Raw genomic sequence first — 24,148 nt, forward strand, 5'->3', positions numbered from 1 at the left:
CATGAACATCAACAATATCATCAACGGCGCCTTGATGAGTTTCACGAAGTTCCACACGTGTGTCAACAGGCTCAACATGAGTATCAGGAATAGTAAAGTCCAGTTCCTCCTGTTCCGGTGCTTCAGGATTATTTGATGACACTCCAATTTTCCTCTTCTTGGATTTAGCCTTAGCCCTGAAGAGTAGAAGTTAAGAGATATACAACGGATTAAAAGTACTAAGGCAAGTATTAGACACAAAAGCAAAAGTTACCCTAGAAGGAAAACAAGAGGTGGTAGTTTTGACACAGTTGAGCCGCCTGATGAAGGTGGCGATTCCTGGTAATTCGAGTCAAAATATTCAAAAGGTTGTTGTATGAGGCTAGCTTTAAAAGAAAGTAATGGGTTATCAGGTACCTCTTTTGTCGTTTATGAGTGGAGGACTTCTCAGGTAAACCCGTCGCAAGATCACCTCAAGAGCTTCGGGTCTGGCGCCTTGAGGCAAATAAAGTCTTCTTCGAAAGGAAATCGGGAGTCAAATAAGCTTCTAGATGAGACGGAGGAATTTTACTAAAAACCCGCCTTGGTGGCCTTGGAAAGGAGAGATCTGAGTCAGAAGAGATTGAAATTACCTCAACATCTTCATCCTGGCTATCAGCATCATCATCCTGAGATTGAAGAAGTAATTAGTAAGTATAAGTTAAAGACAGGGTGAAGATAAATGTTTACCTCAGATTGCTCATCAATGGTTTGAGACTCTCCCATGACCGATGACTCTTCAACAGTCGCCTTGTTCTTCTTCTTTTTTGGGGCGGCTTTGGTTTTCTTGGCAGCCACTTTTTCTATTTTTTCAGAAGGACGAATCCTTCTGCAACAGTATTGACAATGAAAGGCAAGTTTTAAAGCACTAAAGAATGCATAATCAAAGTACGAGATGTTAAAGGTTATTTACCTCGGGAGTCGGGTTCTGATTATAGAATGGCTTCAGTCCAATTTTATTGCACACTTCTTTGGGTTCACCCGATAACCTCTTTACAATTTTGTTGACTTCATCTGAATCAAGCATGATGTTGTCGAAGCATTGTTCATTGTTCAAGTCGCTGTCATATCACACAACAAGGCGCCACGATGACTCACGGGCATGATCCGCCAATCTACCCAACACCAGGTCAGATCAATCCCGGTTAAACCATTGGCTTTCAAGGCTCTGAGTTTGGGCATACAGAAGCAATGGTGGCACGTTATTCTAGAGTTAGAGAGTCGGGAAGTTAAAAATCCATTGGAAGGCATTCTGCTCTAAAACCCGGCACGCGGTTCTCATTAGCAGGTGCAATGTTCTTACAGTAAAACCAAGTTTTCCCCCAACCTTTGGGGTGACTAGGCAAGGTGGCAGCAGGAAAACCACGATCTCTTCGCCTCTGGATTGTCACCCCACCAAGTTCCAAACTGGGTCCATTGGCAAATTATGTTTGGTGGTTGAGGTAAAAGAAATGCCTGAATAAAAGAATTGTGGGTTCTATTCCCAAGTACACCTCACAAAAGACTTGGAATTGGAATAAATTGCTCACGGAATTAGGGGCCAGATCTTGAGGATGGAGATTGTAGAAGTGTAGATCATCTCGAAAGAATTTTGACACAGGATGTGTAAAGCCTCGCTCAAGGTGATCTTTGAAAACTACTACTTCTCCTTCGCCTGGTTGCAGACATTCGTCCTGAATGGCGGCTCGCCAACTGATTTCCTCTTTTGATGAGAAGGCCCCTAAAGTCACGTACTACTCGTGTGCGGCATCAGAAATTTCAGAAGGTTGCCAGTTGCATGAAACAGGATTTGACATGGTGGTGGATTCATGAGGAAAGGAGCTACAAAAGTATATTTGGCGGTTTATTTAAACGATAAGAGTATTATTTAACGAGCAAGGGATTCAAGAAGGCACTAGTTTGGGTGATTCTAGTTTACAGTGACACAGCAATCTACAAAATTCAAACCGCCTTAATGTGAGTGGCCACCTAAAGAAAAGGTGACTTATAAAAGCGGGTGGGTTACAATCCTATCAAAGAAGCCGGCATAAAATAAAACGCGGCTTACAAGTGGATAATGATTTCAGATTTTTCTACTAAGTGTGGGACAAACATGTTTCTATTGAAGTGTCTAAAAATATGGACCTACAAATGATTCAAAAAGGGAAAAATTCATTAACCCTAAAAGACAGCAAGGTATGGAAGCGGTAGTAATTTTTACTTGTAGATCTCACAAGGCATCTAGGTGGTATTATACATGAAACAGGATCACTACATCTACCGCTGTCTGTTGGTGGAAATGGCTCGGCGGAGAATGAAGCAGGTCGGTAATGGTGATGAACACAGGAAGAACTGCGATGAACTCCATTAGTTGTGATGGATTAACACATAGATCTAAGGTGGATAAGGGAACTTACCTGATGATGCTGATAATGGCGGAGAAGATCCGCTGTGCTGAGGAGAAGTCGTGCGATGCGGTGGTCCTGGATGTGGTCGGCCGACAATGGAAGGACGATGGCGGTGGCGTGGTGAAAGCGTCGAGATGGAGCAAGAAGAAGAAGTGGGGGAGCAAGCTAAAATGAACAGGGCCCTCATGGGTATTTAAAGGCCACGTGCCGAAGTGGAAGTGGCGGGCGTGGGAATCAAAGAGGTGTAGTAAATTTTAAAGCGAGGGCGCCTTCATTTTTGGGCTAAACGGATAAGTACAAAGAGTCATTACGATGACATCATTAAGTCCCCAAAATTCTAGGGCGGGTGATGTCATTGATGAACAGGGCAAGAGCTCAGAAAGGTATTTGAAGCCGGCATTTCTACCTCGGGAGACAAGACATAAATTGGAGACAAGCCGCCAAGATTAAAGTAAAGGATACTTTCATGAATAAATTCAAGTCAATCTGGGGCCTAATGTTGGGGATATACCCCACCGTATAACCCGCCCTATGGGGCCAGATCATGATTATGGCTGTCTAAGAATGTACCCAAGATGGGCCTGGACGAACAAGACAAAAGGTGTGAGGCGGCTTGTTCCAATAAGTCGTCTGGCGGCTCTCTACTACGAAGGTGGTGGGTCAACGCCCATGAGGTAGAAGATAGGCAGGAGATAAGGCGAGTTAGAGACATACTGGGTCACGAATCATAACGTGGCCCGGATTCTTGTAAACCTAGGGTCTCGACCTATATATAAAGGCGAGTTCTCCAGGGCCAATAGATTCAAGGAACAATCGATCGAGAGCTAGATCCAGCGAATCCGCACCCTTGTAATCGATTTCATCATCAATACACCCAAAGCACGATGTAGGATTTTACCACCAACGGAGGGGACGAACCTGGGTAAACTCGCCTCCCTTTCCCGATTAACCCCTTTGAGTCGCCATGTCACACCCTGTTTTTCATTCCCAGTTTTCTGTGTTGCAAAAATCAGAGCTTGTTAAAACTTTTTCAATTAATGTTGTGAGTGCAATGTCAACCCTTGTTTGAGTGTATGCTTGCTTGTGTGGTGACTCAAACCCATGAAAAACTTATTATTTTGCTCTCACCAAAAACCATTTTCTTTTCTATTGCATCAAGATCATCTTCATCATGTTGGGATACACTGTTAGCTCATGAAGCCAAGTGTCACTTCCAACTAAAGTTGGTGATCAGATCCTATTATCATCTTCATTCAATAAAAACACTATTTGGTGATTTAAAATATTATTTTTCTATTTTATATCTATGTCTATTTCTAAGGCCAGTAATGATATTTCCACAAGGAAAATTACCTTCCTGCCTTAAAAAATTCTGAGAAAATTCATGGAAGCTTAGAAGGACATATATTTTCCATAGATAAGATTTTCAACCCTATTTTATATTAATATTATTTGAGTAAAACCCTGAAAACCATTTCTGTCTGTTTTAGCTTTTTGAGATATTTCCAAAGGAAAGTATCTCAATAAATTCCCATAAAATTACAGGAGCCCTCCCAAACCATATTAGGTACTCACCTAAAATCTCACCCTGATCCAAGGTGGGTAAGTGCACTTAGAGAGCCCAAAACCCTCTCTGTCCAGAGTAGAGTTGGGACAACTCTACATTGCAAAGTTTCTCCAATAGAGCTGAAATTTTGCAGAGGTGTTTAACACCCCAAATTAGGACCCCACACCAAAAATGGGATTTGTGAGACTCTGTTTGACCACACTTCCTTTGTAAGGGACAGTACTGGTCACTTTGAGACTTTTTCAAGTTTGCAAAGCCAAACTTGTCCAATGGAGCTCATATTTGGTAGAACCCCATGTTTTTACCCCTAGTCCAAACCTGTTAAGTTTCATCTATAGTGGTGGGGTGGAAGTCACTGTCGAACACCTACTAACAGGAAAGTAAAAACCTTCCTAGCCACTGTTTTACCCAGTGTCAAGGCTCCAAACTTGGTGGGTTAGAGCACCATAACACCCTGAGCAGCCAGTCAACCAACCCCTCCCCAATTCCAAGCACAAGAGACAAGGATTCCATTCTAAGCTGCAGGCCAGTGCTGGTTACACCAGTGATCCTTGCTCCCTTGACCAGCTCGAGCTCCCACTAAACCACAGCAGCTAGGCACACTCCCAGCAACCCTCAGGACATGGTGGACACGTCCCAAGTACCCCAGAGCGAGCCAGCATGCCGTGGCATGCCAAAACTGCGCTCTGGGCGCGCTGCAGAGAGCCACCCACAAGGGGGCCAACGCTCCGGCCGGTCCCAGCCTCCCCAGTAGTGTCCAAACACTTCCCCGACAGCCCCTCAGTGCAAAGCTACCCCAGGGACCCTCTCCCCCTCGCGCAAGAGCTCAGGCGACGCGTGCCCGTGCGCGCCCGACGCGGCCGAGCATGCACGGTCGCTGCAGCTCGTCCCCACTCCCTTTCCCTCTGCGGTCGTTGCACCAGGAGGCCCTAAACCACGTCCCGAACCCGTGGTTTCGCGGCCAGCACCTCACTGTGCTTGCACGCATGCCCCGGTGAGCCACCAGCGTGCCCGAGTCGGGTCACCGTCCTTGGCCTATAAATAGACCCCCCCCCCCCGGCACTCCAGCACCCTCCAAGCAGCTTCAGCACCACCAGTAGACCCCCCTAGCCGCCCAATCGAGCTCGCGGAGCCCCGGTGCTCGAGATCGACCGAGGCCCCTCCGCCTCGGAGCTCCGGTCGATCTCCGGCTACACGTCGGCTCCTGCGCTGCCCGACCTCCCATTACACTCCCCTCGACACCAGGAACGTTTCCCCTAACTCTCCCGAGCAAATCCATACCTCTAGCCCCTAGTTCAACTCGAACCCGAAACTCTTCCGCCACGAGCACCTCGTCGCCGGTGACCCAGACCACCTCCGGTGACGTCCCGACCACGAGCAGGTAGGCGGAGGCACGAGGGACCCGTTCCCGTTCCTAGCTAGGCCCGAGGACAACGGCAGCCTCGCCGGCATCCATCTCCACCTCTTTGGCCAGAGGTAGGAGAAGGACCCGACAGGTGGAGCCCACCTGTCGGTGTCCTGGGGCAGCCAGCGCGCGCAGCCGCTGACGCTGACCCCAGGGGCCCGCAGGTCAGGTTTGAACCTAGCCCGCGCGCGCCAGGTGGCCAGGCCTGCTAGTTGGGCCGGCTGGATTTGGTTTCCTGGCCCTTTTTCTTTTGTTTTATTCCAGCAAACTAAATGATTTTTATAAAAATATTTAGCCAGTAGAAAAATATAATTCTTCCACTAGTATTTTTCTAAAAATGAGTAGTATTTGATTCTGTTATAGTTGACATTTATCAATAACAGAAACTATTTTGATATAATAAAATGGTATTAAAAAGCACTTGTTTGCTTCTGTTTGCTTTTTAATAAATATGATTAGCTAATAAAATAATAGGAAACATTTTCCAAAATAATATCCTGAATTTATTCAAGCCTTGCAACATTTTTAAAAGCACTTTGTAATCTGTTTTAGTGAGAACTAGTATTTATTTATTCCTTTCTCGACGGTAGAGTTACCGAGTGACGGAGGATCCGGAGCAGAAGACCTTGAAGACCCCGGATACCTAGCTGACCAAGGAAAGCATGCCCTTTTTCCATGACTTAAGTAAATAAAATGATGCATGCTAGAATAGTAAGTATTTTCCGTTGCATGTAATCACGATGTCGGTTCATCACCGATGTGATGGTACCGAAGGCTTATTCGAAGCACTTGCATTTATAGTAGTGATGTTCTCATGGCTCCTCGGAGCACAAACATGATGAGCTTGATCCTACCATCTACGAGGATCATGCTACTGTCTTGTTGACTAGTAGAGTAGAATCATTGCATTGAGCTTGACCCCGTGAAGGTCATGATATTATCATGTTGACAAGTAATGTTAAGGCATATCATGTTGACTAGTAACTTTAATAAGAGCATTTTATCATGAGCATGATGATGAGTTTAATAAAGAGTTTATGAAAACCCCGTCGGGTGCCACTAATGCCCGAGGGTGATGATGAGATGGTGATCACTTTTGGTGAAGTGATGCACCGGTGATTTTGGTGTGAGTATGGTTTCGGAAATGGATTAGATTTATGATGTGTCGACCGTCCCAACCTTACCCAGTACGACCACGATACCCCTTTATGGGACGGGGCTTTGTTGATTACTCTGGTCGGTGCTAGCAAAGAGCCACATTACTAGTGGCGGGAGTGATCGGTGTCACTCTCGTGATGGGGTCATGCCAGGTAGGACGACTATGCCATTATTATGAGTTCCAGGCACACCGTTGGTCCCTGCATGGTTGTTACAGTCCAGAGTCGGTGCTCGTAAGACGTACAGCATGTGGGCTGGGTACCAATCGAGTGGATCTCTTTGTCTAGTATCGTCAGGGGAAAGATGATGATCGGATACTTACCGCGGGTATATGTGATATACCGTGAGTCGTGGATGACACGGAAGTATTCCGTTTCTCATGGGTCCAGCGTACTACCTCTGCAGAGTGTAAACTATTCGAATAGCCGTGTCCACGGTCAAGGACAGTTGGGTGGTGCTGCTTAAACTACGTCCTGAGTTTCCGCATAAACCAAGTGTGTGTGTGGTGTTAAAAATGTGTTTTCTATAATCATGCTAATCACAGTAATATGATCAAGTTTGGTGACTTGACATATAGGGTAAGCCTGGATGGTTTAAACCCTTAGTTAATACATTGAGGAGATGACAAGTCCGATGACTTGGCATATAGGGTGAACTCGAATGGTTCAGCCCTTAGCAGATATGTTGGTATCTGTAACCTGTTCTTCAAAGTAATTCTTTAGCTTGATGCATGTTCATGATCATTCCACCCAGATGAATTACACTAAAGATGCATGTAGCTGTCATTCATTACCATTCATGTCATGGGCTGTTTGCGAGTACATTCAAAGTACTCATTGGCTTGCCACTTGTTATGTTATTGACCAGACATGGAAGGACCGGAGTTTGGCGATGAGTACGCCGTTGAAGACGGACCTGCGATCTAGGATGCTTCCAAGTCAGAATGTCTGTTGATGTAGGCTTGATGGCATGGGCACCTCTTAGCCCTTACGTGTTTCCGCTACTCGATGTATCCCTTTCTATTTGGCTTTAGGCCTTGCTCTTAAACCCGACCTTCTGGTCAGTTGATGTAATAATTTGGTACTTGGATGTAAGACTCTATCATTCAGTATCTGTGTTCAGTGAACATTGATCCTTGGGGTCACTGGGCACGGCGAACTCGACTTGCTAGTCGGGGTCCCCACACGGCACAAAGTTGTGATGGCCTCATTACTAAGTCCTTTCACGAGGACAACTGTCGTGACAAAACCACGACAAAATCCATGTATGAAAACCAAGTATGGACTTTGGGAGACTTGATCGATGAATGGCAAGACCTTAAGTATAAATGGTCCTTTAAGAATAAGACATACGCTAATGGTAAATTGTTACCATTTATAAAGCTCGATTTGTCGCAAAGAAATTTCCACCAAGTTCAAGGAATTGACTATGATGAGACTCTCGCCCCCGTAGCGATGGTACGGTCCGTTGGAATTATGTTAGGAGTTGCTGCATTTTTCAATTAAAAAATCAAGCAAATGGATGTAAAAACAGAGTTTTCTTAACAGTTTCCGTCAGGAAAGGTTGTATGTGATACAACAAGAAGGATTTGTTGGTCCTAAGGATGCTAAAATGCATGCGAGCTCCAGCGATCCATTTATGGACTGGTGCAAACATCTCGGAGTTGGAATATATGCTTGAATGAAGTAATCAAAGCTTTTGGGTTTATATAAAGTTTATAAGAAACTTGTATTTACCAGAAAGTGAGTGGGAGCACTATACAGTTTCTCATAAGTATATGTGTATGACATATTGTTGATCGTAAATAATGTAGAATTTTTGGAAAGTATAAAGGATTGTTTGAAAGGAGTTTTTCAAAGGAAGACCTGGATAAAGCTACTTAAATATTGGGTGTCAAGATCTATAGAGATAGATCAAGACGCTTGATAAGACTTTCAATGAGTACATGCCTTGTCAGGATTTTGAAGGAGTTCAAAATGGATTTGTCAAAGAAGGAGTTCTTGCGTGATTTGTAAAGTGTGAAGTTGAGTAAGACTCAAAGCTCGGCCACAACAGAAGAAAGAGAAAGGACGAAGGTCGTCCCCTATGCCTTAGCCATAGGCTTCATATGGTATGCCATGCTATGTATCGCACCTGATGTGTGCCTTGCCACATGTCTGGCAAGGGGGTACAAGAATGATCCATAAATGTATCAATCGATAGCGGTCAAAATTATCCGTAGTAGCTAGAGGACTAAGGAAATGTTTCTCGATTATGGAGGTGATAAGGAGTTCATCGTAAAGGTTTACATTGATGCAAGCTCTGACACCGATCCGGATGACTCTGAATAGGAAACCGTATAGGTATAGTGGAGCAGACATTTGGAATAGCTCCAAGTGGGGCGTAGCAACAACATCTACAATATGACATAAATATTTGCAAAGTATACACAGATCTCAATGTTGCAGACCCATTGACTAAAACCTCTCACACAAATAAAACATGATCAAGCCCCTGAACTCATTGGGTGTTAATCGCATGGTGATGTGAACTAGATTATTGACTCTAGTGCAAGTGGGAGACTATTGGAAATATGCCCTAGAGGCAATAATAAATTGGTTATTATCATATTTCCTTGTTCATGATAATTTTTTATTATCCATGCTATAATTGTATTGATTGGAAACTAAGATACACGTGTGGATACATAGACAACACAGTGTCCCTAGTGATCCTCTACTAGACTAGCTCGTTGACCAAAGATGGTTAATGTTTCCTAACCATAAACATGAGTTGTCATTTGGTAATGGGGTCACATCATTAAGAGAATGATGTGATGGACAAGACCCAACCATAAGCATAGAATTTGATCGTATTAGTTAATGATATTGCTTTCTTCATGTCAAGTATCTGTTCCTATGACCATGAGAGCATGCAAGTCCCTGACACCGGAGAAATGCCTTTGTGTGTATCAAATGTCACAACATAACTGGGTGATCATAAACATGCTCTACAGGTATCTCTGAGGGTGTCTACTGGGTTGTCAGGGATTGAGAGTGTGAATTGTCACTCTGTATGATGGAGAGGTGTTTGTGGGCCCACTCGGTAATGCAGCATCACAAGAAGCTTGCAAGAAATGTGACTAAGGAGTTAGTCATGTGATCTTGTATTACAGAACGAGTAAAGATACTTGCTAGTAACGAGATTGAGCTAGGTATGAAGATACCAACGATGGAATCTCGGGCAAGTAACATATCGCTGGACAAAGGGAACTGCATACGGGATTGATTGAATCCTCGGCATCTTGGTTCGACTAATGATGATATTCGTGGAATATGTAGGAACCAATATGGACATCGAGGTCTTGGTATTGGTTATTGACCGGAGAGGTGTCTCGGTCATGTCTACATGATTCTCGAACATGTAGGGTCTGCACACTTAACATTTGGTGACACTAGAGTAGTATTTGAATATGTACGTTGGTGACCACATTTTGTTCGTAGTTCTGGATGAGACCCCGGATGTCATGAGGAGCTCGGAAATGGTCCAGAGGTAAAGATTTATATATGGGAAGTCATATTTTGCCTACGAGAAAAGTTTTGGGTTTTACTAGTATTATATCGGGAAGCTTCCGAAGGTTCCAAAGGGTGCTCGAGGAGTGCGAAAGGGTCCCTCCAGCCCCTATGTTGGGGATGTTACCCGTCGTGTGACCCGCCCTAAGAGGCCGGGTCAAGTTACATGGCGGCTCAATGGTTATGTTCAAAGTTGGGCCTTGATCCAAAACACGGAAGGTGTGAAGTGTTTTCCAACAAGAGTCGGTGACGGCCCAAGACATGTAGATGGTAACTCAAGGCCCATAAAGGAGAAGACTTGCCATACTTTGCTTGCTTGGAGGACAAGGAGGTTTTAGAAACATACCAGATCATGGACCATAATGTGACCCGGACCCTTGTAAACCTAGGGCCTCGACCTGTATATATAAAGGCGAGTCTTCGGTTCCCTTTGGAGGACTCGGTGGGTTAAGGTTATATTTTTGACTCGCCTCCTTGGCTACATCATCAACCCCCAGCGGACGTCAGGAAGATCATCAGCAGCATCTATATGGGTGTTAGGAAGATCGGTACGAGCGTCTCGTGGCTCAACTTGAACTTCACGGATAGTAGTATTTATCCCTCCTCTTTCAGGTGCTTCTGGATTGTGCGATGACCCACCAGTTATCATCTTCTTGGTTTGAGCCCTAAAGGATGGTCATAAGTACAAATTTAAAAACAAGTTTTGGAAATACTACTAAAGAACTTACCCTTGGAGGTGAACGAGAGGTGCCGATGCTGAAACTACTGAGTCGCCCGATGAAGGAGGTGATGCGTGGTAAAATGAAACCCGAGAAATTTGAGTACTCGACAAAATCCAGGGTTCTAATAAGAAAGGAATAGTCAAAGATGAAAAGCACCTCGTTTGGGCGTTTACAGCCGGCTGTTTTTTCGGGCAAACCCGCCATGACGTCGCCTGAAGAGCTGCGTGTGTGGCACTTTGGAGTACAAGTGGCCTTCTTCAAAAGGAAATTAGGATCCACATAAGCATCCGGGTGAGACCAGGAAGGAAAGATCTGAATCAGAAGAAATTGAAATTACCACGGTGTCTTCATCGTGGCTCTCATAATCATCCTCCTGAAATGAAATAAAATACTTAGTACATTTTGCACCAAAAAGAAGAGGGAAGATAAAATATTTACCTTCAGTTGATCTTCGGCGGCCTGAGACCCGCCCGTAATAGATGACTCGTCAATAACCACCTTGCTCTTCTTTTTCTTCCTCGATGCGGCTTTAATCTTCTTGACGGTCGTTTTGGATTTTCGTTTCCAGAAGGGCGAGTTCCTCTATGGTAACGTTGATAAACAAGGCAAGTTGAGAAAGCTTAAAGGGAAAGAAAGAGTAGCGCAAGTAATAGTAAAGGTATTTACCTCAGGAGCAGGGTTCTTAACACAAAATGGTTTCAATCCAATCTTGGAGAAAGCCTCTATTGACTCGATGGACAGTGTTTTCACAATATTGTTGATGTCTTCTGAGTCAAGCATGATGTTGGAGATACATTAAGGCATCCCGGCGGCTTAAAGGCATAATCCGCCATTCCACCCAGCACTGGATCAACTCGATTCCAGTAAGACCATTGGCGGTTAAAACTCTAAGTTTTGGCCAGACGAAGGCAAGGGGAGCTTCTACTTTGGCAGTCACTGGCCCTGGAGGTCTAAAGTCCATTGGGAGACGCTCCTCTCTAAAGCTTGGCAAGGGGTTCTCGTTGGCTCGTGCGGTATTTTGGCAATAAAACCAGGTTTTTCCCTAGCCTTTTGGGTGACTGGATAAGTAACAGGAGGAAATCCACAGTCTCGCCGCCTTTGGATTGTGACCCCGGCTAGCTCTAAGCTAGGGCCATCAGCACATTCCGTTTGGCGGTTTAGGTAGAAGAACTTCCTAAACATGAGCACAGTAGGTTATATCTCCAAATATGCCTCACAAAACACTTGGAATTGACACAGATTGCTAATTGAGTTTGGGCCCAGATCTTGAGGATGAAGCTTGTAAAAGTGTAGGGCGTCCCGGAAAAACTTCAATCCAGGAGGTGAGAAGCCTCGTTCAAGATGGTCAGTAAAGACCACAACTTCTCCATCAGCGGGTTGTGGACGTATTTCCCCCGTGGTGGCTCGCTGCCGATTACTTCCTTTGGTGCTAAGAACCCTACGCTGACATATTTCTCAAGGGTGGAGTCAGCAACCTCTTATGGCAGCCAGTCGATTTGGAGAGTGTGGACATAGTGACGGGTTCAGGAAGGAAAAAGGAGCTGCATAAATATATGTGGTGGGTCATTTGGTTGAACGGACCTTTTGAATCACAAAAACATCTAAGGGCGACTTACAAATACAGTTAAAATCCATCATAACCAAAAAGGCGGGTAACACAACGATCATGAATTTTTTGTGTTTTTACTGCATGTGGAACAAACACATTCCTACCGTGGTGCCTAAAATTACGGATCTATAGGTGAATCAGAAAAGGGATTATTTATCAACCTTAGAACAATGAACTGCGGAAACAGAGCAAGCCTATCTACAGATTTCACGAAGCATCTGAAAAACTGTATGCATATGGAGGCATTATGTCTGCTACGGTTTGATGATGGAAAGGGGATCATCAATGGGTCACATGAAGGTGTTTCGAAGTAAATAGCCGTATGAAGAATTCTGATGATCTAGTGAGCAGATCTATAAAAAAAGAAGAACAGAGGACTTACCTCATGTTGCACATGACGGCGGAGAGATTTCGCTGTGCTGAGAAGGACCCGCGCGATGCTTTCGTCCTGGACGCGGTCGACCAACGATGAAGAAACGGCAGCGACGGTGTGGTAGAATCTCAAGCTTGAGGAAGAAGAAGATACGAGGGGTGGTGGAAAAGGTGAAAGAGGGACCCCTCGTGAATATTTAAAGGCACAAAGAGGGAGTAACAACGGCAGGCGCGAGAATCCAGGGGACGCAATAAATTGTGGAAATGATGACGCCTGGATCTTCGGGCTGAGTGGATAAGTCATAAAGATTCGTTGGCATGATGTCATTAAGATCCCTAAAATTGTGGGGCGGGTGATGTCATCAATAAATAGGGTAGAGAAGCTCAAGAAGATATTGGTAGTCGGCACTTCTTTTTTCCTTGAAGGACCAAGCCATGAACTATATGTGAGCCGCCAAGATTAAATTTAAGGTTTATTGACATGAATAAATTGAAGTCAATCTGGGGCCTAATGTTGGGGATGTTACCCGCCATGTGACCCGCCCTAAGAGGCCGGGTCAAGTTACATGGTGGCTCAATGTTATGTTCAAAGTTGGGCCTTGATCTGAGACACGGAAGGCGTGAGATGTTTTCTAACAAGAGTCGGTGGTGGCCCAAGACATGCAGATGGCAACTCAAGGCCCATAAAGGAGAAGACTCGCCATAGTTTCCTTGCTTGGAGGACAAGGAGGTTTTAGAAACATACCGGGTCACGGACCATAATGTAACCCGGACTCTTGCAAACCTAGGGCCTCAACCTGTATATATAAAGGCGAGTCTCTAGGGCTGGAGGGGTTAAGTTACAATCAATCGAGAGCTAGGTTACGCAAATACGCACCCTTGTAATCGACTCCACCATCAATATACACAAAGCAGGATGTAGGCTTTTACCTCCATCGGAGGGGCCAAGCCTGGGTAAACCCGACCCTTGCTCCCATTCAACCCCTTTGAGTCGCCACTTAGGTGCGATGGATCCATCACTAAGTCCTTTCACGAGGACATGTGTCGTGACAAAACCATGACACCCTAGGACATTGATACGTCCATTTTGCATCATGCTTTCATGTTGATATTTATCGCTTTTTGGGCTGTTATTTCACTTCACGGTACAATACTTATGCATTTTCTCTCTTATTTTGCAAGGTTTACATGAAGATGGAGAATGCCGACAACTAGAATTCTGGCCTGAAAAAGGAGCAAGTTCCAGATGCCTATTCTGCGCAACTCCAAAAGCCGTGAAAATCAACGATGATTTTTTTTGGGATTTATAAAAAATACTGGGCCGAAGAAATGCCAGAGGGGCGCCAGCAGGTGGCCACAAGCCTGCTAGGTGCGGCCACCCCCCTGGCCACGCCTAGGGGGCTTGTGGGCACCCAGCTGGCCCTCTAGCTTCCCCCTTTTGCTACAAGAAGGGTTTCGGTCTGGAAAAATCAAGAGGAGGTTTTTCCGAGGATTCGCCGCCGCCACGAGGCGGAAATTGAGCAGAACCAATCTAGAGCTCCGGTAGGACGATCTTGTCGGAGAAACTTCCCCTCCGGAGGGGGAAATCATCGCCATCATCATCACCAACACTCCTCTCATCGGAGAGGACTCATCACCATCAACATCTTCATCAGCACCATCTCATCTCCAAACCCTAGTTCATCACTTGTAACCAATCTCCGTCTCCCAACTCCGGTTGGTACTTGTAAGGTTGCTAGTAGTGTTAATTACTCTTTGTAGTTGATGCTAGTTGGATTACTTGGTGGAAGAGTTTATGTTCAGATCTTTGATGCTACTCATTACCTCTCTGGTCATGAATATCATTATGCTTTGTGAGTAGTTACTTTTGTTCCTGAGTACATGGGATAAGTCGTGCTATAAATAGTCATGTGAATTTGGTATTCGTTCGGTATTTTGATGTGTTGTATGTTGTTTTTCCTCTAATGGTGTTATGTGAATGTCGACTACATAAAACTTCACCATTATTTGGGCCTAGAGGAAGGCATTGGGAAGTAGTAAGTAGATGATGGGTTGCTAGAGTGACAGAAGCTTAAACCCTAGTTTATGCGTTGCTTCGTAAGGGGCTGATTTGGATCCACTAGTTTAATGCTATGGTTAGACTTTCTCTTAATTCTTCTTTCATAGTTGTGGATGCTTGCGAGAGGGTTTAATCATAAGTGGGATGCTTGTCCAAGTAAGGGTAGTACCCAAGCGCCGGTCCACCCACATATCAAACTATCAAAGTAACGAACGCGAATCATATGAACATGATGAAAACTAGCATGATAGAAATTCCTGTGTGTCCTCGGGAGCGTTTTTCCTCCTATAAGACTTTGTCCAGGCTTGTCCCTTGATACAAAAGGGATTGGGCCACTTTTCTGCACCGTTGTTACTTTTGTTACTTTCTACTTGCTACGAATCATCTCACCACACAACTACTTGTTACTCATAATTTCAGTGCTTGCAGATTTTACCTTGCTGAAAACCACTTGTCAGATCCTTCTGCTCCTCGTTGGGTTCGACACTCTTACTTATCGAAAGGACTACGATAGATCCCCTATACTTGTGGGTCATCAGACGTGCATGGGTTGTAAGGGGGCTTCCAAGTCTTGTTGGGCCAGCCCCCAATGGCCCATGCGGCTAGGGGCGGAAACCTTGAGGGGCAAGGCACCTAGGAGGTGCCTTGGGGAGGGAGGAATCCCCTCTTGGCCGCCACCCCCTCCCTTGGTGGAGGGGTTAGGGTTGCGCCTCCTCCTTCCCTTGCCTCCTATAAATAGCAGAGGAGGGAGGGCTAAACACATCAAGTCATCTCCCTTGAGACAACCCTCTCCCTCATGTTTCTCCCGTTCTTCATCGTTCATAGTTCTAGAGGTGCTTGCTACTTCTCAAACAACAGCGCGAGAAATTGACACGTTGACGGAGACTTGCTTGCATTAGTTTTTCCCTTGAAGAGGAAAGGGTGATGCAGCAAAGGAGCAGTAAGTATTTCCCTCAGTTTGAGAACCAAGGTATCGATCCAGTAGGAGGGTCTCGTCAAGTCCAGAGTACCTGTGCAAACACAAATGAGCTTGCACCCAACGCTTCAAAGGGGTTGTCAATCCCTTCAAGATTGTTTGCAAAGTGAAATCTGAAGGCGGAAAGTGGAACGAATTAAAAAGTGTAAGGCTGAAAATATGGTGTCGAGTAAACCCAGGGCACATAGTGTTCACTAGAGGCTTCTCTCAAAATAGCAAATATAAATTACTGTCGAGCAATTTATAGAACCGCGCAAAGTCATGACGATATCTAAGGCAATGATCATACATATAGGCATCACGTCCGAGACAAGCATACCGATACTTTCTGCATCTACTACTATTACTCCACACATCGACCGCTATCCAGCATGCATCTAGTGTATTGAGTTCATGACGAACAGAGTAATGCCTTAAGCAAGATGGCATGATGTAGAAGGATAAACTCAAACCAATGATGAAAACCCCATCTTTTTACCCTTGATGGAAACAACACGATGCATCAATCGCTACCCCTTCTGTCACTAGATGAGGTCACCGCATAGTATGAACCCAAAACCTAGCACTTCTCCCATTGCAAGAATCATAGATCAAGTTGGCCAAACAAAACCCACAACTCGAAGAGAATTACAAAGATATGAAATCATGCATAAGAGAGATTAGAAGAAACTCAAATAAAATTCATAGATAATCTGATCATAAATCCACAATTCATCGGATCTCGACAAACATACTACAAAAGAAGATTACATCGGATACATCTCCATGAAGATCATGGAGAACTTTGTATTGAAGATCCAAGAGAGAGAAGAAGCCATCTAGCTACTAGCTATGGACCCGTAGGTCTATGGTGAACTACTCACGCATCATCGGAGAGGTCATGGTGTTGATGAAGAAGCCCTCCGTATCCGAATCCCCCTCCGACAGGGCACCAGAACGTGCCCAGATGGGATCTTGTGGAGACAGAAGCTTGAGGCGGCGGAAAAGTATTTTCGTTGATCTCCTGATTTTTTTCTGGGATATTAGGGAATATATAGGCGAAAGACCTAGGGCAGGGGAGGCCCACGGAGCCAACAAGCCTGGGAGGCGCCCCCCTGGCCGCGCCATGAGGGCTTGTGGGGTCCCTGGTGACCCTCTGCCTTGGTTATCAAGTCTCCCGATCGTCTTCTGTTTTGGAAAAAATCTTTTCGGAAGTTTTATTCCGTTTGGACTCCGTTTAAAATCCTCCTCTGAAAAGGGTCGAAAACACGGAAAAAACAGGAACTGGCACTTGGCACTGATTTAATAAGTTAGTCCCAAAAAGGATATAAAAGACATACAATACATCCAAAGTTTGACAAGATAATAGCATGAAACCATCAAAAATTATAGATACGTTGGAGACGTATCAAGCATCCCCAAGCTTCACTCCTTCTCGTCCTCGCGTAGGGAAGTGATAAAGACTGAATTTTTGATGTGGAATGCTACCTAGCATAGTTGTCCTTTGTAACTTCTTTCATGTGACATGAATGTTAAGATCCATAAGATTCAAAACAATAGTTTTCTATTGACATGAAAACACTAATACTTCAAGCAAACTAGCAAGGTAGTCATGAACTTTCGAAATAACAAGGCCAAAGAAAGTTATCCCTACAAAATCATATAGTCTGGCTATGCTCCATCATCCTCACACAACTAATTTAAATCATGCACAACCCCAGTATTGGCCAAGTAATTCTTTTTACACTCTTACTTTCTCAAACCTTTTTCAACTATCACGCAATACATGAGAATGAGCCATGGATATAGCACTATAGGTGGAATAGAGTGTGGTGGTGGTTGTAAGACAAAAAATGAGGAGATGGTCACATTAACTCGGCGTATCAAAGAGCTATGGAGATGCTCATTAATTGATATCAATGTGAATGAGTAGGGATTGCCATACAAAGGATGCACAAGAGCTATAATTATGTGAAATCTCACAAGGAGAACTAGTGGGTGTGCATCCAACTTGCTTGCTCACAAAGACCTAGGGCAATTTTAAGGAAGCCCATCATTGGGATATACAATCCAAGTTATATAATAAAGATTCCCACTAGAATATGGTGGTGAAGAAACGAGAGGCTCTCAATCATAAAGAACATGGTGCTATTTTGAAGCACAAGTGTGGAAAAAGATAGTAGCATTGTCCCTTCTCTCTTTTTCTCTCTTTTTTTTTGTTTGGGCTCTTTGGCCTCTTTTTTCTTTTTCTTTTTTTTATTTGGGCTCTTTGGCCTCTTTTTTTACTCACATGGGACAATGCTCTAATAATGATGATCATCACACTTTTATTTACTCACACCTCAAAGCTTAGAATGATGATGACTCTATAGGAAATGCCTCCGGCAGTGTACCGGGATGTGCAACAATCTAGCTTGGTGTATGACGTTGAAACATCTTGCTAGCTATCTTACTATCATGCAATGGCAATATGAGAGTGACGGCACAAGTCATGAGACGGAACAGTGGGAGTTATATGGCAATATATCTCGGAATGGCTATGAAAATGCCATAGTAGGTTGGTATGGTGGCTATTTTGAGGAAGGCATATGGTGGGTTTGTGCACTGGCAAAAATTGCGCGGTACTAGAGAGGCTAGCAATGGTGGAAGGTGAAAGTGCATCTATACCATGGACTCACATTAGTCATGAAGAACTCACATACTTGTTGCGAAAGTTTTTATTAGTAATCGAAACAAAGTACTAAACGCATACTCCTAGGGGAAGGGTTGGTAGGCGTAAACCATCGCGCGATCCCGACCGCAACACAAAGGATGACAATCAATAGATCAATTATGCTTCAACTTCCTAACATAGCATTTCACCATACGTGCATGTTACGGGAATCACTAACTTCAACACAAGTATTTCTAGATTCACAACACCCTACTAAAATAACTCTGAATATTACCAAATCCACGTCTCAAAACTAATTGAGAGGAATCAAAACTTCTCTTTCTACTCAATGCACATGAAGATGGAGGTTTTTGTATCCTCTTTGGGTACCTATCACCTTTGGGACTACTTTCATAGCACAAGCCAACTACCAAGTTACGCACCGCCGTGCTCTAAAAGATCTAAGTGAAGCACATAGAGAAAAATTATCTAGCTCAAAAGATATAAGTCAAGCACGATGAGCATTCTAGCAAAATCACGATGAGTGCATGTCTCTCTCAAAAGGTGTGCAGCAAGGATGATTGTGACACAACAAAAATAAAAGACTCCTACGATACAAGACGCTCCAAGCAAAACACATAGCATGTGGTGAGTAAAAATATAGCTCCAAGTAATGTTACCGATGGATTGAAGACGAAAGAGGGGATGCCTTCCCGGGGCATCCCCAAGCTTAGGCTTTTTGCTGTCCTTGAATTTGGCTTGGGATGCATTGGGCATCCCCAAGCTTGAGCTCTTTCCACTCTTTATCCCTTTGTCCATGAGAACATCACGGAAAACTTGAAAACTTCACAACACAAAACTTAAACAGAAACTTGTGATATCATTAGCACAAGAAAACAAACTACCACCTCTTTAGGTACTGTAGAAATCTTGATTTCTATTTATATTGGTGTTAGATTACTGTATTATCACTTTTCCATGGCTAGTACCCCCCGATACTATCCATAGTTTCATCAAAACAAGCAACCAACTCAACAAAAATAGAATCTGTCAAAAACAGACTAGTCTGTAGCAATCTGTATACTTCGTATACTTCTGGTACCTCAACAATTCTGAACAATTACGACTGCCTCAGAAAACGGCATATCAACCAGCAGCAAAAATAATCAACTCAAAAGCTCTTTCTGAATAAAAATGAAAAATAATTTCGTGAGCAAATAGTTTCTGTCTTTTTCCAACAGGATCAAACAACCATCACCAAGACTAGTCATAAAGGTTTTGCTTGGCTCAAACACAACAATAAACACAGAAGACACTATCATAACAGAGTTATGATGGTGCTGACGCAACAAAACAGAAAGAAAAGTATAAATTCATTGGGTTGCCTCCCAACAAGCGCTATTGTTTAACGCCCTTAGCTAGGCATAAAGCGATAGAATCACGTATCGTCGTCTTTGGTGCTCAAACCATAAATAGCGTGATCACTCATCACCTTAAGGTCTTCATCTTTCTTACTAGATGATTCACCACTATTTTTAGGAACAAAAATAGACTTGGTGGCCTTATTGTGGGCAAAGTTTGGAGTATTCTGCACAGCGGCAAAAGCGGAACCCAAGTTGGTTATAACATCCTCTAGTTTGCCAATCCTAGCGGAATCATGACCTAATTTTTCGTTAACTGTGGGTTCCTTCTCCTTTAAATTTTAAAACAATTCCCACCTTGGATCTGTACTGAGTGATTTGATTGTGGATCTTTTTATCCAAGTTCTCAATGAGTTCGATTGTAGAAACTTTATGTTCAATGACGTCCAGCCTACGCATCACATGTTCCAGAGTTAAGGTAGTTCCATTAACCATGAGTGGGGGTCAGCCTACCAAATTTATTACAGCTCCGTAAGAATCAACGGTATGGCTACCCAAGAAATTTTCGCCTATGATGGTGTCAAGAATATACCTATTCCAAGGAGAAATACCCACATAAAAACTGCGAAGCAGGATGGTAGTAGATTGCTTACGAGTAGATCTACTCTAAGCATTGCAAATCCTATAGCAAGCGTCCTTCAAGTTTTCTTCCTCATTTTGATTGAAGCTGAGAACTTCGTTCTCGGGAGTATCGTTCGAAGAGGTGGGTCTATACATGAGGACAGGTAGACTATCCCACACAAGCGAACAGAAAGCAAGCGAGAGAAAAGGGCGAACGAAAAAGGCAAACGAAAAAGGCAAATCTTTTTGTAAATTTTTTTTTCGCAAGTGGGGGAGAAGAAAATGAGAGGCAAAAAAAACTAAATGCAAGAGATGAGTTTGCGACACTTACTTGGATGAGTTCTTGACTTGATCCTCCCCGGCAACGGCACCAGAAATCCTTCTGCTACTTCTCAAACAACAGCGCCAGAAATTGGCACGTTGACGGAGACTTGGCTTGCGTTGGTTTTTCCCTTGAAGAGGAAAGGGTGATGCAGCACAGGAGCAGTAAGTATTTCCCTCAGTTTGAGAACCAAGGTATCAATCCAGTAGGAGAATCTCGTCAAGTCCAAAGTACCTGTGCAAACACAAAAGAGCTTGCACCCAACGCTATAAAGGGGTTGCAATCCCTTCAAGATTGATTGCAAAGTGAGATATGAAGGCGGAAAATGCAGCGAAGTAAAAGTGTAAGGCTGAAAATATGGTGTGAAGTAGACCCGGGGGCCATAGTGTTCACTAGAGGCTTCTCTCAAAATAGCAAATACTACGGTGGGTGAACAAATTACTGTCGATCAATTGATACAACCGCACAAAGTCATGACGATATCTAAGGCAATGATCATACATATAGGCATCACGTCTGAGACAAGTAGACCGATACTTTCTGCATCTACTATTATTACTCCACACATTGACCGCTATCCAGCATGCATCTAGTGTATTGAGTTCATGAAGAACAGAGTAACGCCTTAAGCAAGATGACATGATGTAGAAGTATAAACTCAAACCAATGATGAAAACCCCATCTTTTTACCCTTGATGGCAACAACAGATGCGTGCCTCGCTACCCCTTCTGTCACTGGGTGAGGTCACCGCATGGTATGAACCCAAAACCAAGCACTTCTCCCATTGCAAGAATCATAGATCAAGTTGGCCAAACAAAACCCACAACTCGAAGAGAATTACAAGGATATGAAATCATGCATAAGAGAGATCAGAAGAAACTCAAATAAGATTTCATAGATAATCTGATCATAAATCCACAATTCATCGGATCTCGACAAACACACCGCAAAAGAAGATTACATCGGATAGATCTCCATGAAGATCATGGAGAACTTTGTATTGAAGATCCAAGAGAGAGAACAAGCCATCTAGCTACTAGCTATGGACCCGTAGGTCTATGGTGAACTACTCACGCATCATCGGAGAGGTCATGGTGTTGATGAAGAAGCCCTCTGTATCTGAATCCCCACTCCGGCAGGGCACCAGAACATGCCCCAGATGGGATCTTCCGTAGACACAAGCTTGCGGCGGCAGAAAAGTATTCTCGTTGATCTCCTGATTTTTTTTCTGGTATTTTAGGGAATACATAGTCGAAAGACCTAGGGCAGGGGAGGCCCAGGGAGCCCTCAAGCCTGGGAGGCGCGGGCCCCCCTGGCTGCACCATGAGGGCTTGTGGGGTCCCTGGTGACCCTCTGCCTTGGTTCTCAAGTCTCCCGATCGTCTTCTGTTTCGGAAAAAATCTTTTCAGAAGTTTTATTCCGTTTGGACTCCGTTTAAAATCCTCCTCTGAAAAGGGTCAAAAACACGGAAAAAACAGGAACTAGCACTTGGCACTAAGTTAATAAGTTAGTTCCAAAAAAGATATAAAAGGCATACAAAACAACCAAATTTTGACAAGATAATAGCATGAAACCATCAAAAATTATAGATACGTTGGAGACGTATCACATATCTTCCCGTGAGTCCTTGAGTTTGATCGTACGCATTTGCATGTATGATTAGAGTACGATTAAATCGAGGGCGTCACAACTAGCCCTTTGTGAGACCGCAAAAACATAAATGCAGAGCACCTCCGAAGTTCAAGCAGCGACTAAACATTGTGATTCATGGTAGAAAGGATCCAGTCATGATGTGTCCAACATTAATTATACACAATGCATGAGGATGACAATAGTGCTCTTAGATCTGGAGCTTGTTCGAGGAGGTGATGACACAACATAAACGTAAATAGATAGTCCCTTCGCAGAGGGAAGCAGTTATTGCAGCGGTGCGAGAGCTCAGATTTTTAAAACAGAGGTAAATGTAATTTTGAGAAGTACACCTTTCTTGTTTACTTTGCGACTATGATTTATCGATATCTTCCATGCTAAACACATTAGTAGCGGTTCCCAAGCGATAAAGTAAAGGTTTACTCCCCCACCACCAACAATCACACTCCACAGCTAGCCGAATCCATGGGTACTTGATACGTCTCCAACGTATCTATAATTTTTGATTGTTCCATGCTATTATATTATCTGTTTTGGATGTTTATATGCATTAATATGTTGTTTTATATTATTTTTGGGACTAATCTATTAACCTAGATCCTAGTGCCAGTTTCTGTTTTTTCCTTGTTTTGGGGGTTTTCGGATAAGGAATATTAAACGGAGTCTAACCGTAATAAAATCTCTGGAATGATTTTTTCACGAACGAAAGAGACCTACCACACTTGGAGTACGGGGCAAGGCACCTGCCGGGAGGCCACAAGCCTGCAGGGCGCGGCCTGGGGGGTAGGTTGCGCCCCCTGCCTTGTGGGCCCCCTGCAGGTCTCCTAACCCTAATTCTTGTCCTATATTTCTTGTCCTAAATCAGGACGACACCAAGAAATACTTTTCCATCGCCGGAAGCCTCCGTTTCCGAGAGATCCAATCTAGGAGCCTTTTCCGGTAATCTGTCGGAGGGGGATTCGATCACAGAGGGCTTCTACATAAACACCATTGCCTCTCTGATGATGCGTGAGTAGTTTACCATAGACCTACGAGTCCATAGATAGTAGCTAGATGGCTTCTTCTCTCTCTTTGATCTTCAATACCATGTTCTCCATGATCTTCATGGAGATCTATCCGATGTAATACTCTTTTGCAGTGTGTTTGTCGAGATACGATGAATTGTGAGTTTATGTTCATATTATCTATGAATATTATTTGAGTCTTTCCTAATTTATTATATGCATGATTTCATATCTTTGCAAGTCTCTTAGAATTATTGGTTTAGTTTGGCCAACTAGACTAGTAGTTCTTGCAATGGGAGAAGTGCTTAGTTTTGGGTTCAGTCTTACGGTGTCCTCACCCAGTGACAAAGTAGGGGTAGCGAGGCACGTATTGCATTGTTGCCATCAAGGATAAAAAGATGGGGTTTTCATCATATTGCTTGAGTTAATTCCTCTACATCATGTCGTCTTACTTAATGTGTTACTTTGTTCTTCATGAACTTAATACTCTAGATGCAAGCAGGAATCGGTCGATGTGTGGAGTAATAGTAGTAGATGCAGAATCGTTTTGGTCTACTTGACACGGATGTGATGCCTATATGCATAATCATTGCCTTATATATCTTCATGATTATTCGCTTTTCTACCAATTGCTCGACAGTAATTTGTTCACCCACCGTATTATTTTCCTTCGTGAGAGAAGCCTCTAGTGAAACCTATGGCCCCCAGGTCTATTTTCCACATATTATTTTGC

Source organism: Hordeum vulgare, chromosome 7H, assembly GCF_904849725.1.
Source record: "Hordeum vulgare subsp. vulgare chromosome 7H, MorexV3_pseudomolecules_assembly, whole genome shotgun sequence".
NCBI classification, from domain to species: domain Eukaryota; kingdom Viridiplantae; phylum Streptophyta; class Magnoliopsida; order Poales; family Poaceae; genus Hordeum; species Hordeum vulgare.